The sequence below is a fragment of the Halichoerus grypus genome, chromosome 5, assembly GCF_964656455.1.
Source record: "Halichoerus grypus chromosome 5, mHalGry1.hap1.1, whole genome shotgun sequence".
In the NCBI taxonomy this organism is placed as follows: Eukaryota; Metazoa; Chordata; class Mammalia; order Carnivora; family Phocidae; genus Halichoerus; species Halichoerus grypus.
The window spans coordinates 109,150,245-109,168,395 of record NC_135716.1 but is presented as its reverse complement, the minus strand read 5'-3'; the positions used below and the strand labels follow the sequence as shown (position 1 = coordinate 109,168,395).

General features: G+C 36.9%; 1 long non-coding RNA gene across 3 annotated transcripts in view; it reads left to right on the top strand.

Moving 5' to 3' along the window:
- The window catches only part of LOC144381896 (uncharacterized), a 31,488-nt gene that overhangs the window by 2,576 nt on the left and 10,761 nt on the right, over positions 1-18,151 (top strand). For 2 of the 3 annotated variants that reach the window (XR_013448039.1, XR_013448037.1), the window contains exon 2: positions 1,407-1,518. This is a non-coding gene — a long non-coding RNA (uncharacterized LOC144381896). Of the gene's footprint in view, positions 1-1,406; positions 2,320-18,151 lie in introns of those variants that run through there. The other variant, XR_013448038.1, reaches the window with a different exon arrangement.

Here is an 18,151-nt window from a genome sequence, read left to right as displayed (position 1 = left end):
CTCCTTTCCTTTCTTCCGGCAAGCGTGCATGTATGTGCGTGCGTGAGTGTGTGTTGTCTCCAGGAAAATTTCTACCATCCCTCTTTTCCCATTGCAATTATCAGTTAAAAATTACTGTTATCGTTGTTGATAAAAATCAAGTGAATATTAGAGAATACTTGCAAGGAGAAGAGAAAAAAGCACTCATTTTTTAAACTCACCTCCACTGCATAATTAATAAATGTTATGTTTTCACACAAAATTAAGACCTGATACAGAATTGGTGACAACAAACTCCAAAGACCTTGAAAAGGCTCAGAAGTCCCCTTCAGAATTCTCACAAATGTCTCATCTACATTTGCTTTCTCTTCCAATTAAGTCTATTATTCCCAGAGCATTTAAGAATAATAAACTATCTTTTATTCAATTTAACTTTTCATGTGCTTTAATTACTAGTATTGAAACAGTTTTGCTTTCTGCTGTATTTCATTGCAAGTCTTTCAGCTACACTATAAAGCTAAATTAAGGCTTTTATAGATTTTTTTTTTAGGATGAACCTGATCCTTATTTATTGCTGCTAGGGTAATATTCATCTTAAGTTTTAAAAAACTGACATGTAAGTAAACTCTTAGAAAATAACTCACTCATAAATTGGCAATTTCCTGTGTGGTAAATAAATAAAAAAAAATACCAAAAGATGGACTATTTTTATAAAATTTCTTTAGTTAGTTCAATTAGGCCATTTTTGTGAGTGTGAATTTAAATCACATTTCAAGGCTAATATAGATTTACAGAAATCAGTGTTACCTCAACTTAATTGTTATGTCATTATTTTAGTCATATGTTTATTTTTCACTTTTAGTAAAATTTCTTTGATTTCTGAAGTTGGAATTCCCATGTTTAAAAGAATAGATCCCTGACTTTATGTTAAATGAAATGGCATACCAGTTTTTTGGAGGGAGGGGCATGGGGTGGTGTCTGGAAAAATGCCTTTTTCATTAAATAGATCTATAAGAAGAAAAATTCATTATTGCTGATGAATGCAGGGATTTTACTTACTGGAAGTACTCAAGTGGTCTGGTACAAAAATGCACATTGCATTATGAACCATAACATTGGGAGGTTTGTAATATAAGAGCTGCTAAATATATTTTGAATATCACAAAGAGCTGTGTTTCTTCCCCGGAGCATGCTCTTTGTTATACCCTGCTTCTCATATTCTTATCTTTTTCGTGAGTAGTGAATCTCAATAAAATCTATGGATTGTGTTATGTTTAAAGGTTATTTACTGAACCAATATTTTCACAGATAAGATCAATAATATATGTGTAAACCTTTGAAATTTAGATTGGAGAGGAAGCTGCCTAATAAAACCCTGGTACTGAATTTTATACAACATCTTACCAGCTTTTTAATTTTATATTCAGGTCCTGAAGGATCAGAAGACAAACTGAACACATCTGCAATTATCTGGATTTAGCCCCAATGGTTTTATGCAAAAACTCTGAATGCATTTAAGGTTTATGTATTGTGAAGGCGGTATGTAATGATTACCCATTTCATTTCTTTGTTAAGAACCTTTGTATAACGTTAAAATTTTGAAGGAAAAGTTTTATGTTTATACCTATTTAGTTGCACCATTAGTTCAAGATATAGACTAAGGCAGTGCTAGAGTTCTAAAGCATGTTTCATTCAGTGATTTTTTTTATAGAGTTGGTATCTAATGCTGTATTTGTAAGGCCATCAGTTATTAAACCACGTAAGTGTTAAATTCCTTTTGAAGCTTTCAAGAGGTATTTTAATTAAGTTTTCAAAATTGCCTTTGGATCATCTTCACAATTCTGTAGTGCTTTATTTCCATTAACAAAATAGTAATTAAAATTAAATTTTAAAGGAAATAACCACAGTGGGTCATACTTTTATTAACTTGAGGTAGATAATGAACCTGTCCTATATAAAGACTGAGCTAAATCTGCTGAAAGGCTGGGGATAGTATATTTTAATTAAGGTAATCCTTGTTTGCATCTAACAAACAGCATTGCCACTTAGAAATTTAAGATCTTAGTGATGCATATTAGTACGTTACCTCAACAATCTAATAGAGATTTAATACTTGTGTTTTAAAGAGCAATTTGTCATAAATTAAGAGCATTTGCATAGTAAATTTCAAGGATGTTATTCTTTGCAGAGTTTTCTATAATTAAGGAATGCATTAAACATTAAAATTTTATAATTTTTGTAGTACTAGGAAAGCTTGCTTTGTTATTAAACTGAGCCTTATTTTCAGCTGCGCATAACTGTATGGAAAAATCCAGTCTTAATAAAGACATAATGAATGTACTGTCACTAAGATTTTTTTCCCTCTTAAATCTTGAGCAAAGGCTTATGTGTTTAAAGAATGTTTTATCGTGCGAAATGCAGCTCTGAAGACGTCTATTTACTTGGATGGAGAGTATTTAATCATTTAAAAAGTAGGCCAAAGAGACTTAGCCCAACCATACTGCTAAATAGTTGTAAGCTGCATCATATATAAATTAAGTGTTCTATAATTGGGGGTATGGGTAGAATCTTTCTTTAGTTGGCTAAGTGTTTACAATATTCGTATCTACGTTAGTCAGTTAAAGGAATTAAAAAGCCCATTTTAATTAAGAATGACAACCTTATTCTCAAGGTTACTTTTATTTTAATGGCTAACAAGATAATTTTAGCATTTGCATTTTATTGATCCAGAGAGAATGATTTTATAAAATATAGTTTAGGATAAGGCTCAGCAGCCTGGTTCACCCATGGTCAGATGGATTTTTGACTTGTGGTGAGAGTCTCTGTCACTTAGACATTTTTACCTGGGGATAACTTTAGGGGATGAAGGGATGAAGGGATGTGTTCCTCAGAGAAGGATTTACACCGTACTCAGTTTACCTTCGATTACTGTGTATTCTTCCTTCTTATTATCCTCTCCTGTAAACTACCTGACTCCCTGTGCTTTCTCCAACCAAGAGGAAAGGATCTAGACTCTCTGCCACCAGGATCTACAGAGGTCATTGGCTTGACCTTGTAGTAATTTTTTAAAAAAGTTTCCCCTTGGCAGGGAACACAAGTGTTTATTGAACATTCATTCAGTGAATGTCTTCTGTCAAAGGACTAATTCAGGTTATATAGGTGTGGACATTATGTGACTCATGATTTTTAACTCAGCACTGCATCAGTTCTAACAATAATTATAAAATATTTAGATTCTTAGTTTTATGGTATGTTGGAGCCAGAGTGGAAGGTGATGTTTCACTGTTCTCATAATTTAGAGATTTCTATGCTGTCAATATATCATCATCATCATTATTATTATATAATTAGCTATAAGAGTCTAATAGCTATAATATGTTTTAATTAGCTATAGCTAAGAAATAATAGTAATGAAAGAGGATATTCCAATTCTTCCTTTCATTAGAAGGGCAGGCTGAAGTGAAAATAGTAGGCACCTGATGACACTAGGTTGTGAGTTCAAATCTCAAAATTGTAATTATTGCTGGGTGATCTTGGGCCTGAATTTCTACATTTGTATGCTGGAATGTACACATTCCGTTCAGTTTTAGCTTCCTCTTTCTTCCACTTTAAAAGACTATATTAACTTGAAAGCTCTAGTGGTTTCAGAGATAACATCTCTGGTGAAGATTCCTTCTTGCCCTGTTTGTACCACCAACTGCCCATCTCTACCCCTCGGTATTCAAGAGTTGAAAAATTAAAGCCCAGAAAGATAAAATGATTGATTGAGGGAAAACACGAAATAATTTAAAAATAAAAATGAATAGTGGACACAGATCAACTTCTCCGGGCCTCTCAGTCCTCAGGATGGATTAAGTGTTCCCGTGGGGGGTGGAGTGCTGAGTTTTACCACTGGGACTTAGGGAGGAAGTGCCAAATTTCTGTGATGGCAAAGAATCTACAACCTAAGGTCTTAGATTAAAACTACTTTCAGGCTATTTTGTTGTTGAGGTTGCACTGTATTAGATGCCCAGCAAAATCTGGTGATTGGAAGCTGGTCAATGAAGATTCTGAACTGTAGATGACCAAATCTCCATCCGATTCAGCACTTTCTATGTCAGGCACCAAGCATTTCACATTTACTAACCTATTTAATTATCACTAAAATTTCATGAGGTTAGTACGGTTACCACTCCCATTTTACTTATGAGAAAAGTGAGGCGCAAAGAAGAGCCCATTGTGCGTGTAAGGAAGTCAGAGGACTGGGAAGCTAATCTAGGCAACCTGATGCCGTAGCCTAGCTGTTCAGCACTTTGCTCTTCTGCCACTTAATATTCTGTGGGCCGTCTACGGAGAATTAGCACAAAGGTATGTATGGAGCCCAGATCTTTCCTTCTGTGACTGTTTTTAGGTTGGAAGTAGCTCTAAAGGAGGGCACACATGGGAAGGGGTCTGAGAGAAGAGCAGCAGAATAGGGAGTAGTCATGTCACAGGGCTTTGGAGGCAGGAGATGTGGCTCTTACTGTATTTTTTTAAATATTTATTTATTTATTTTAGAGTGAGAAAGAGAAAGAGTGAGAGCATGAGCAGAAGGGGCAGAGGGAGAGGGAGAGAGAATCCCAAGCAGACTCTGTACTGAGCACGGAGCCACCACAGGGCTCAATCCCAGGACCCTGAGATCATGACCTGAGCCCAAACCAAGAGTCTGATGCTTAGCGGACTGCGCCACCCAGATGCCTTAGGAGATGTGACTTTTCACGTTGGCTCTGCAGCTCCTAGCATGAGCTCAGGTGAGCTGTGGAAGCTCTCTGAATTTCCTGCTCAGTAAGGTAGTGATGTTAATGTCCACATGGTAGTATTATTGTTCCTCATCACCCAAGTGGCCGATGCCTGGTTCAAAGCAAGGGCTTTATCCTCAGTAACTATTGTTAGGATTTACCCACTTATTACTTAGAGAGATAAGGGATTGCAGTCATACTCTTGTGCCCAAAGTGTTCCTGTTCAAAAGTTAAAGTCTGCCTCATTTTTGTTAATCTTGGTGGCTTATAATGGCCCTTGTTTCTGTGATATGGGTTTTACAATTGTGTTTTCAAATACATATAACTTTCTCTTCTGGTTGCTTCTGTTTTTCCGTATGAGAAGGTAATAAGCATCTGCAGGAGATTGGAGGCTCACTGCAAAAATCCAAGATATGTTTATGAGCCACTTATTTGCAGTTAATCTCTATAACACTTTGTGGGAATTAGCAGTGGTTAGATTGATTTTGGAATGACAATCCTAACATAGGACGTTTTCATTTGGAAAGAGGAGAGGGAGTTTGATTTCTTCATTTCAGTAAATACAGAGTACCTACCATGTGCCAGATACGGTGCCTGGGTAGAGTGAATACATTTCATTTTAAGAAGTCACTGAGCAATTGATGGAAGCCGTTTGCTATGCTGTGTTGAGGTGGATTGGGATCCCAAGCGGGCAGGAAAGTATGCCAGGGTTTGAGAGAAGGGGATGACAGAATCGGACTATGTATTTACTCTGCATGATGTAACTACAATAATATGAGCAAAATCCAAACCCAAGTCATTTTTTTTTTTTTTTATAAAGTGTTGTTGTTTTTTTTTTTTTAAAGATTTTATTTATTTGACAGAGAGACACACAGTGAGAGAGGGAACACAAGCAGGGGGAGTGGGAGAGGGAGAAGCAGGCTCCCTGCGGAGCAGGGAGCCCGATGTGGGGCTCGATCCCAGGACCTTGGGATCATGACCTGAGCCGAAGGCAGACGCTTAACGACTGAGCCACCCAGGCGCCCCCCCAAGTCATTTTTTAATAAAAAAAATGTTTTTTATAAAGTGTTTTGAATATGTTGACTATTTTGGACTTTTTTCTATTATATCTAAATATAATTTGTATTATCCATATATTATATGATCACTGGCCTATTTTGCCTCACTCATAGCATCATTTTATACCAACTTGATATGATCAGCGTATAGATAGGAGTTTATCTTCAAAGAGAAGTTATTAATTATTTTTATATATATAAGAAAGACATAGACCCTTCCCTTTAGGAGTTTAGAGTTTAAACTAGACAGTACTAAGACCAAAACACTCTATAGTATCAAACAGGTACCTACATTGAATAAAACATTTTGTATTTCCAGAAATGTCACTTACCTACCTTAATCAGCATGTGTGCTAGTAATTTTTGCTTCTGTTTCTGCAAAAACAGAAAGAACTAATGATTCAGTCCTAATGGGGAAAGAGCAAAGATGTCACAAAATCATACAGTTCTTTAAATTAGTTTTTTTTTCATACTTCTTATTAGGATTATGCTCTTTATCTATGATTGCTGCTCTAAAATATTAACCTTTAGCAAAATTCATTGCACAGCCGGTTGTAGCTCTGTGATCTGCCCAATTACAGCATTCTGAAGTTTATACATCGTTGGGAATCCCCAGTGGGTCTCCCTAAATTCCCTGAAGAGAAAGAAAAATTCCAATCATTGTTTCCCCTTCCTGCTTTTGTTCCCAGAGAGAACAGACCTGCTCATCAAGAGCAAACACACGGAGGTGAGAGATCAGTAAAATTGTAGCACAAGGCAGCCGAGTTCTGCTTTGTTGAGCAGAAGGAGTGAGCCCTACAGTCTCCATGAGGTGTCTCGCTGTCTGCGGAGGATTTGTGTGAACTGTCAGTTGAAAGCATTGACAGCGTTCCATTAGTAATGAATTATGGGAGTAATTTCATTAATTTCTTTACCTCAGTCAGTACATGTTAGTGTAAGTTGCTCAACCAAACATCAAAAGAACCACTGCTTTGTAACCTTTTAGTCTTTTACTGTGTAACCAGGAACAGCAAAGAAATAAATTAGCGTAACATTCCTTTAAAAAAAAAAATGACTGGAGATAAGCAGTGGGCATAATTTTTCCTGTTTTTAATTTAATAGCAGGTTTATGGTTTTATGCAAAACCATTCACATTACATTTGACCCTCTGGGAGCTGCCTGTTTTTTTTTTCTTCTGTGGGTATAATTTTGAGTCTTTAATAATCTGTTGTTAAATCCAGTCTGAGTTTGATTAATGAATTGTGATGAGCCAGTGCATTAATTTGCAGGTTTGGTCTAATGCCCTAAAAGGCTGCTTTGTTGTGGATGTTATTAACACTAAACTCCTCAGGAGGAGCCATGGGATGGCAGTGTGCCCCAAATAATGGACAAGCTACATCTCTGGGAAATCCCAGTGAGGGAACTATAGCTCTAGAAGTGACTATGGAGCTATGTTATTGAAGGAGAAAATCCTGATTGAGTTTAATGTCCTAGAACAGGGGGCTGCAGAGACCAAGGGTTCTCTGGATGGAATTCAGGGGGGCCTGTGGATTTAGATAGTAAAATAATTCTTTACTTTCATCAGGCTTTAACTGAAAATTCACATTCTGTTCAATTATAAATGTAGGCAATAGGCCACAGAATTATTAATAGTATCTGTGACTTTGTCGTCAATAAAAATCACAGATATTTTTATAACATATTATGGGGTTACAAGTAGCTCAACATGCCATTTGTGCTTATCACTGCTTCAAAATTATAGTTGTTATTAGGACAGCTGCTGGGTCTGGTTATTTAATGTGTTAATAAAGAAATACTACATATCACAAATTTTTAAGATGATAACCATATTTCAAGATGATTGGTTGCATTTGTATTCTTGTTTTAGGCATTTAAATACATGATTCTGAGAAGGGCTCTTTGGCCCCCAAATGGTTAAGAACTCCCCTTTCTAGAGTGGCTGTTGTCCAAGCCACCATCTTTCTCTTCAGTAAATTGATACTTTACTTCTTCCTCAGAGCTCTATTTTCAGGAGCAGGTCCAAGGCTCAGGTGTGATACCCATGTGGCCAGATGATAGCAGTGACTATCTGGTGTTAACATTACCAACTTCTCATTTATTCCCCTACTTTCCTCCTTCTGGGATTCTGGAAGCTACAGACTGTTTATTTTATTTGCTGTTAATTTCCCAACCACATATTATACTGTTTGGAACATAGTAGACACTTAGAAAATATTTAATGAATGAGTGATAGTTTAGGAGGAAATAATTTTTTTTTTTTTTTTGCCCCATTTGAGTGAATCTGGGCTTTAAGATCATTTTTTAAAGTGAAAGAAAAATCTGGTCACATTCTGAAGAGTTTATTGCATTATAAAAGGTATTTACAAGGCATTACGAATGTTTTTTAGGAACTAATATTAACCAGTTTATTGTCCAGCAGCTCAGCTTATTGGGGAACTGTAGACTCTCATAACTGATTTTTAAAAAGCATTGTTATCATTAAACAAAGAGAACTGGAATTCTCCAAAGGCAAATATAGCTGCAGAGAGATAAGAAAATTAGATTAAGGAAAGAGATTAGCATGTGTGCTGAGAGTGTGTATAAGTGTGTGGATGTGTTTTTGTGTGTGTCTCTGTGTGTAAAGAGACCCAGCCCGCATGAGAGAGTCTTTAGAGCTGTAGTTGCCTTGGAGATTATTTTTCAATTTAATTTAACAAGTATTGAAACTGAAGCACAAAGAGGTTAAATGATCAGTGACCTCCTAATTGCTAAATCCAATAAAGCCTTCCTGGACCTTATCTTACTCGACCATGCTCCTGCATTTTATGTTGTTTACCTTCTACTTTTTCTGAAAGTCTGTGCATATGCTGTTTGCACCACCCAGAATGCTTTCCTTTCCTGCTCCTTTCTGTCTCTGCCCCCTACCCTTCTTCCAGAAGAACACAGCTTTCACACCCACCTGGTCTCCATCCTTTAAGTAGAGCTTTGCTCTAGTTCCGTGTTTATCAATTTTTTTTTTTTTTATCATTCTTGCCATCCTTAAGTAGCCTTTTTAGACATTTAAAAAAAACTCTCCTCATTCTCTCCTCCACCAAAACCTGGTGTAATTTTAGAACCACAGATACACTATAGATCAGTTGATGTACTCTAGCCTTCTGCAGGGAAACAAACCAATATAATATCCAAGAACCAATTTCCCCTCTCTGGGAGTTGGATCACCCCTGCTGAGAATGCATCCTCTTGTGGAATTCAAATGTCGCCAGACTGTGGATTCAAAAGAGGTTGCGAAGGGCACCAACTTCTAGCCATTTTGCTAACAGAAATTCCAGTCTTTCCTACAGGATTTCTTCCCTCCCCCAACTTTTCAGGAGTGTTTACCTGTTTTGTATATAAAAGTAGGTTTTGTTCTGTCTGCCTGTTCCTACCTGTGGGGGAACTGGGAACACAGTCACTATCTCAAGGATGGACTGGAAGAGAATTGTTCTCCGTTCTGTCTTTGGTCATGACAGTCAAGCCCAGTGAAATGCAGCTGGTGGGCAGTGGCTCTCAGAACCCTCTTGTTGCTGCCACAACTGCCTAGTGGGCGGGAAGATGGGCACCCTCACTGCTCTTGCTGCTGGCTACAGGTGCCCATGTTTACTGACTGGCCTTTGCACAGGTCTCTGATAGAGTAATTGCTCAGGCAAGTGTGCTTTTTGGTGATACTAACTCTTTTAATTCCCATCTTACACAATTGTGTTCTCTGGGGTGCATCTGAGACACCAGGTCCACTATGCAACTATCCCACAGTCTCTCTGTCCTCCAAGTTTGGCCCATGCTGTTCCATCACCCTGGAATGTTCTTCTCCTTTTCAACTAGATAACTCTACTCTGTTACCATATTACAATGTCATTTCTTTCAGGAAGCTCCTCAAATGCTCCCCCACAGTCTATGTGTAGATACCCTTCCTGCAAGCTCCCATGGTATCTTGTATTCCTAGAGTTATTATATATAGACTGCTTATTTTTCTGTATATCCCATTATCATTTAGCCTCCTTACATGCAGAAAGCATGATGGTTTTGAGGTTTAGCAGGTAAAAATATAAGATGCCCAGTTAAATTTGATTTTCAGATAAACAATGAATATTTTTTTAGTATAATTATGTCCCATAATTGAATATTTGCATATGGGGCATACATATTTGAATATGGGACATACATATACTAAGAATTATTCATTATTTGTATACCATTCTAATGTAACTGGCCATCCTGTATTTTACCTGGCAATCCTAAGAACATGTCATGTTTTACTGTATTCCTGGAGCCTAGCACAGTTCCAATCATCTAGGAGACACTCTGTAAATCCTTACATAGTGGATGAATTTATTTTAGAAGCTAGTGATAGAGCAGTGAACAAGACAAACAAAAGTGTTTGCCTTCTTGGAGGTTATATTCTAGTGGGTGAATATAAATAATAAATAAATAAAATACATAGCATGTCAGTGTTGGTAAGAGCTATGGAGGAAAAGGAAGCAGAAAAGGGGATATAACATGTCTAACATAGGGCTGATTTTTCTTCTTGTCAAACTTGCTGTATGTTCATTCTTCCTTCAGCTGATGGCAACTCCATTCTTACAGTTGTTTAGATCAAACCCCTGGAAGTCATCTTTCCTCTTTCTGTTATACTCCTCATCCAATCTGTTAGGAAATCTTATTTGTTCTCCTTTCCAGAAGCTGACCACTTGTTACCATCTCTACTAAGAAGTCATTGGTCCAAGCCACCATCAACTCTCACCTGGATTACTGCAATAGCATCTGGGATGGTGTCACTTCTTCTGCCCTTGTCTCTGTATGCCCCATTTTCAACACAGCAATAGAAAGAGATTTATTTATTTATTTATTTATTTATTTATTTAATTTATTTTTAAGATTTTATTTATTTATTTGACAGAGACAGAGATAGCGAGAGCAGGAACACAAGCAGCGGGAGTGGGAGAGGGAGAGCAGGCTTCCCACCGAGGAGGGAGCCCGATGTGGGACTCGATCCCAGGACCCTGGGATCATGACCTGAGCCAAAGGCAGACGCTTAACGACTGAGCCACCCAGGTGCCCGAAAGAGATTTTTTTAAATGTAACTCAGATTATGTCATTCCTTTCTTCAAAACATTCCAATGGCTCCCTACTTTCCTCATTTTAAAAACCAGGTCTTCAAGGATCTTCATGATTCAGCCCCATTATCTCTTTGATCTCAACTCCTGCAACTCTTTCTCACTAGGGTGACCGACCAACCATCTCAGTTTGCCCTGGTTGCCCTGAAAGTCACACATCCCAGGAAACCCCTGAGTCCCTGGTGAACTTGGACAGTTAGTTGCTCACCCTACCCATCACTCTAGCCCCTGTACCTTTTTACTGTCCCTCCAACATACCCGGCACACTCCCACCTCTGGCTTTCGCACTTGTTCTGCCTGTTATGAACATTCTTCTCCCTATATCTAAGTCACTAATTCCTTTCTACCTTCAAAGTTTTGTTCAGATGTCATTCCTCTCAATAAAGCTTGCTCCCAAAACCCTATTTATAATTTAATTTAAACTCCTTTCGCATGCCCTCTGAACAGTCTGACAAATGCTCCTTGACCTGCCCCAGTTTTATTTCCAAAGCATTTATCCACCTCCAACACACTGTATAATTAAAGTGTCTATGCTTATTGTTTGTCTCTTCCTTTTAGAATCTAGGGTCCGTGAAGGCAAGAATCTTTGTTTTGTTTACTTATTTGTCCTAAGCACCTAAGTACCTGTCTCACATTGGCACTGGATAAATATCTGGTGAATTGAACTGAAAAGGGATTGGAAGTTGTTGGTAGTGGAAGAAATTGCAATGATTATGGTCAAGGACGAAGGTGGTATTTATGCAGAGATCTGAAGAAGCGAGGGAATGAGCCATGTGAATCTAGGTGGAAGAAACATCCAGGCACGTGGAAGAATGAGTACAAATGTCACGGGGCAGGAATGTGCCTGTCATGTTTGCAAAGCGCAAGGAGGCAGTAAGAATAGAGTAGAGTGGTCAAGATGTGGGGGGTAGGAGATGACGTAGGTGACTGGATGGCAGTCCAGATGATGTAGAGACGTAGTCGTGACCATTATTTAGCTTTTATTGTGAGTAAAATGAGACACCAATTGAACAGTTTAGGGGAGAGTGGTGACGTAATGTGATTCAGCTTTAACAGCTTACGCTAATGACTGTGTTGACAATCAGCTATAGGGAGCAAGGGTAGAAGAAGGAAGGCCAGATATGAAAAGGAAATGAATCAAGAAAGAGATGATGTTGGTTTATATAAGATTAGCAAATGGCGGTAGTGAGAAATGACCAGATTCTGGATAAATTTTGAATTGAAGCTGACAGGAAATGTTGATGATCTGGATGTGAGGTGTGAGAAAAAAGAAGAGTCAGGAATAATTTCTGATTTTTTTTAAAGTAAATTTTTCCTTGCAGTATAATCATGCATACAGAAACATGCCCAAATCGTAAGTGTAGAGCATGCTGCATTTTTCTCAAAGGGACAATACTCATGTAATCACCTCCTCCAGCAAGACATAGAACATTACCAGCCCCTGCTATGCTGCTTCTCAGCCATCATCCCTCCTTGAATAACCATTGTCACTGATTCTTCCCACTAAGCACAGCTTAACCTGTGTTCACAAGTTTTGATGTCATGTTTTCATTATCATTTAGTTCAAAATATTTTCTAACTTCTATTCTGACTTCTTCTTTGACTAATTTCCAAATATTTGGTGGATGTTCTAGTTTTTATCTGGTTACTGATTTCTTTCTTAATTCCACTGGTTCCAAGAATACATTAATGGTTTCAATATTTTGAAATGTTGGGGGACTTAGGAACCCATTTTATGGCCCAGAATGTGGTCAGTTTTGGTAAATGTCTCACGTTTCCTTATTAGATGGAGAATTTTATATCTGTCAATTAAATCAAGTTTATATAATATATTATTTAGCCTATTAACAAGTCAGGAAATGACAGATGTTGGCGAGGATGTGGAGAAAGGGGAACCCTCCTACACTGTTGGTGGGAATGCAAGCTGGTGCAGCCACTCTGGAAAACAGTATGGAGGTTCTCAAAAAGTTGAAAATAGAGCTACCCTATGACCCAAAAATTGCACTACTGGGTATTTACCCCAAAGATACAAATGTAGTGATCTGAAGGGGCACATGAACCCCAATGTTTATAGCAGCAATGTCCACAATAGCCAAACTATGGAAACAGCCTAGATGTCCATCAACAGATGAATGGATAAAGAAGAAGATATTATATATATATATATAATGGAATATTATGCAGCCATCAAAAAATGAAATCTTGCCATTTGCAAAGACGTGAACGGAACTAGAGGGCATTATGCTAAGCAAAGTAAGTCAATCAGAGAAAGACAATTATATAATCTCACTGATATGTGGAATTTGAGAAACAGAACAGAGGATCATAGGGGAAGGGAGGGAAAAATGAAACAAGACAAAACCAGAGAGGGAGATAAACCATAAGAGACCCTTAATCTCAGGAAACAAACTGAGGGTTGCTGGAGTGGAGAGGGGTGGGAGGGATGGGGTGGCTGGGTGATGGACATTGGGGAGGGTATTTGCTATGGTGAATGCTGTGAATTGTTAAGACTGATGAATCACAGACCTCTACCCCTGAAACAAATAATATATTATATATTAATAAAAAAATATATTATTTAGCCTGATCGTTCAGTGAGTAATTTTTCAAAGTTTATTGAAGTTTCCTTAGTTCTGTTAATTTTTGCTTTACTTTTTTGAGAGACTGAATTAAAAATTGTCATATCTTTCTAGATTAACTTTTTTTTTTACTATTTAAAAAGTTCTTTTATTGTCAAATAAATCATACACACAAAAGAGAGGTAATGTATCACATATATATAGTTTAAAGAATAATAGAAAAATAAGAGTCTGTGAATCCACAACACAGCTTAAAGATAGCCCTGTTCTTGTTTATGTTCCTGCCTAGTTCTCTCTCACACCACTATCCTGGATTTTTTTCCTAAAGATTTATTCATTTATTTGAGAGAGAACGAGAGCGAGCGAGCGAGAGATAGCATGTGAGTAGTGAGTCGGGGGGGCAGAGGGATAGAATCTTCAAGCAGACTCCCCACTGAGTGCCAAGCCAGACTTGGGGCTCCATCTCACAACCCATGAGATCATGACCTGAGCTGAAACCAAGAGTCAGCACTTAACTGACTGAGCTACCCAGGCATCCCTATCTTGGATTTTTTGTTAATTGCTCTTGCTATTAAAAAGAGTCTTATCATAATTATAAGCATCCCTAAATTATGGTTTAGTTTTATCATTTTTTCATCTTCACATCTGGGAGATTAACTTTTAAATACCATTATGAAATGTCCCTTTTTATGTTTAATGATAGTGTTTACATATCTCTGCACTCTTTCTCTGTAATTTCAGATGTGCTTATTTAGCAATGTACAGTTGAATTTTTATTTTTTCATTTAGTTGAGCAAACTTTATCTTTCAGTTGAAGTATTTAGTCCATTTACATTTAATGTAAGTAATGTAAGGATATATTTGGGATTATATTTACTGGATATAACAGCATGCATCTTTAATTAATAGAGTCTAATACAAATTACCACTTCTCAGATAATGCTAGGATTTAATAACATATTAATTCCATTTATCCCCTTTGGCTATGAGAGTTATTGCTCTCATGCATTTTAATTGTGTATCTTAAACTTCATAGTATATTATTACTGCTTTGTAGTCGATAGTCATTTATATTCATACTCATATATACCTTTCTGTTGCTCTTCATTCCTTCCTGAATTTCAGTCTTTCCATCTGGGATCATGTTCCTCCTGTCTAAAAACCCCTTCAGTATTTCTTTTAGTATGGGTCTGCTGACAACAAATCCTTTTTTTTTTTTTTTTTGATGTCTTTGTATCTGAAGGATGTTTTTACTGTGTATAGACTACTAAGTTGTCAAAATTTCTCTCAGCACTTAAGATACATTCTATTTTCTTCTGGCTTCCAAGGTTTCTGTTCAGAACTTGTCATTGTTGTAGCTCCTTTGAAGGTAATATGCTTTTTCATCTGGCTGTTCTTATGGCTTAGTTTTTGTCTTTGCCATTTGGCAGTTTTATTATGATGTGACTAGTAGCTTATTTATCCTGCTTGGAATTTGATATCTTTTGTCTGTTTTAGAAAATTCTCAGACATTGTATCTTCAAATATTGCTTTGGCCCCCATTCCCTCTTGAACGTACTTCTGGATATCCAGTTATACTTACATTACACTTTTGCCATCACTCATGTGTCTCTTGCACTGTTTTCTATATTTCCATTCTATTTTTTCTTTGTTTTTTGGGCTAAATATCTTCTACTGAGCTATCTTACAGTACTAATCCTCTTTTTACCTGTGTTTAATCTGCTATTAAACCCTTCTGTTGACTTCTTAATTTTAATTATTGTATCTTTCAGTTCTAGAATTTCCACTTGATTATTTTTTAATGGATTCCATTTTTTCTAGTGAAGCTATCTTGTCATCTATTTTTTAAATATATTTATCCATGTTTGATAACTTTGATATCTGAATTATCTGTGACCCTATTTCTATTGTCTTTCTTTTTCTTTTTTCTGATTCATTGGTATGTCGGCTAATATTTTGTTGAGTGCCAGAAACTTTGCATGAAAAATTGTAAAGGCTCTGGATGGTGCTATTTTTCTCTAGAGAGGGTTAACTTTATACAATGGTAGGCAGCTGGAATAAGAGCAGAGCAACTCAATCCAATCAGTCTATGACTGAAAATAATTGGGTCTCAGAATTTGTAAGGTTGTAGATTCATCTGCTTGGTTCAACTTGTAGGCTGGGTAATCTTGGACAAGTACATAATATTTCTATTCATCACTTTTTTCATTGATAGTACAGGGAAAATAATAGTACTTTCCTCACAGGGTGGTTAAGAAAATTAAATGAGTTCATATATGAAAAGTACTTAGATTAGTACCACAGTAAGTGGTTAGTAAGTGTTTGTTAGTATAGCTAGTAAGTCTTGCCCTGATCAAACAAACATCCAAGACCAAAATCTTCTCCTTCCATTCCTGCATTTAACAAATATTAATTGGAATGGCTACTGACGGAACTCAATATGTGGAGAAAGATTAGACCTTGTTAGAGGATAGGAACAGGAAATAGGGTAGAAATGTAAAACACTTAAAAGCTTTTGCTATATTGATTATAGAGTCAAAGATATAATGTAAGCATCTCAGTGCTCGTCCATTGTTAACCAGATAATTTCCTACATGTTATTCAGTTAGTTCCCATAATGCTAAGTGGAGTTTCAAGGTGCAAGTCTTGCACTGTGGAGGTGATTTTAAAGACTGGTCAATTTCCTGCTTGCTGTCTCGGAAGTGGGAGTGAGTGGTTAGAGAAAGCAAGCCTCAGGAAGAAGGAGTAAATAGTTTCTAATGTTCTCCGCATCCTGTCTCCTGGGCTTTGTTTTACTTCCTTTTGGAGTAGTGCATTCTTGATGTAGGTTCCAGGAAAGATGTTCTATCAACCATGAATTAGACATAATTTCATTAGACAATTTCCCAACTAATGTTTCTTCTTCACTTTTATAAGAATCATCCTAGTAGGATCATTCTAGTTTGATCGGATTTAAGGTACATGATTATGCCACAGACATTGTACATGAAGCAATCTGTGTTTTGACTGGTGATAAATTGATAATCACCTAGCCGGCTCAGCCAGTCCACACAGAGGCAGTTAATATTGTGAAACTTCAATAAAGTCGGCTGTCAATGCGATAGATATTACAGGTGAACTCCTTGATCTCTCATTGTAATCCTTTGAATCTCTGTTATCCATCATTCTATAATACATTTGTTTAGGAGGAAAATAAGCTTCTAAAATCTCACCATCAAAGTAAGTCTCCACAATAACATTTCTAAATCTGACATACAAGTCTCAACAACACTGTCAGAACACTATTTAGCTATCAAATTTAGTGAGGTGATGTACATTTACAGAAGGATGGCAAGAGATTGAAAAGTGTTCCCCTTTGTTTTCTTGGACAATAAAAAAGTTTTAGAAGCATATCCTTTTCCACTCCCCTTACCAACCAGCCCTTTGAGTAATTTGGTATTAAGCTTTTGAAATTTTCCTACTGCTAAGTGTTAAGTGGTACAAAGAGTAAGAATTAGATTACAAAAAGGTACAGCTTTATTCTTATGAATGGAAGCAAAACTCTGAAGAAGCAAAATATTGACAGATGTTTTTTATTTAGGAAAAAGGATTAAATTCTTTTTTGTTTTAGTTATCTTGTACTTGGTTTCATTGTCAAAATGAGTTAGCACCTCAGTAATTCTTCTCAGAGAACTTTTACCCCACAAAGGCCAAAACTCGAGTAAAACTAGTCGTGGCTCCACTTAGCATTTCTAGGGTGTTACCTTTTATGAAGAATACATTTACTCTAACCATGGTATATTTTGAATTTATATGAACATTCTAGTGAATGATCTAATTGTGTGCAGTTTAGTCTCCTGAGGAAAGAATTTTCTTCTATTTAATCTCAGGAAATAGGATCAGCTCTGCAAAAGTATTATAGAGCCCAAGGAAACACTTCCTGTATTTAAGTTAAGCAGCTTTAAAATTGCTTAAAGGGATCTTACTAATTAGAATTCCAGTGGAGAAAGCTTGGGAAGGTTTCAGAATGCTGTATCTGAATCCACTTCTTTTCCGCTCCTGGTGGGAATTTTGAAGGGATTTCACGTCGTTTCCCTAGGAGGTCAATTACAGACCTGCTTTCCCCAATAATTTTTTAATTCATTATTCTCAAATATCAAATACACAAAGGAAAATATAGTCTTTAAGCTATGGTGTGAGACATAGTGATTGAATCAAAGGTTTCTTATAGTTTCAAAAAAAATTTGGTTTTCTTCATCTTTATTCAGAATAGGCTGGGAGAAGTGTGGAACTAAAAGTTTCTGAGGATATGGACTTCATGACAGCAAGCTCCTTGAGGACAGGGACATGTATCGTAACTTTTCTCAGAGCAACTTGCACAATATTTTGTGCAAAATTTACGTTAATAAATATGTGATTAAATCTACTGATTTCTGTTGCTTGGAAAAGTACTTCTCACTTAGGTATTCTAAAGCGGCTTGATTGTTTTGAAAGAGAAGGATCGTGTCCGAATGTGTTTCAGGCAATCTTTAGTGTGCTTTACTTGTAGTTGATCTCTCGTGCCAGTTGGACCTTCCTGGTGTGAGTAGAATGTTGCTAACTAACAGGATGTTTGCTCTGGCTTTTGAACCTATCATAACTAAATTTAATAAAAGGGCTGGAAAGCAAGG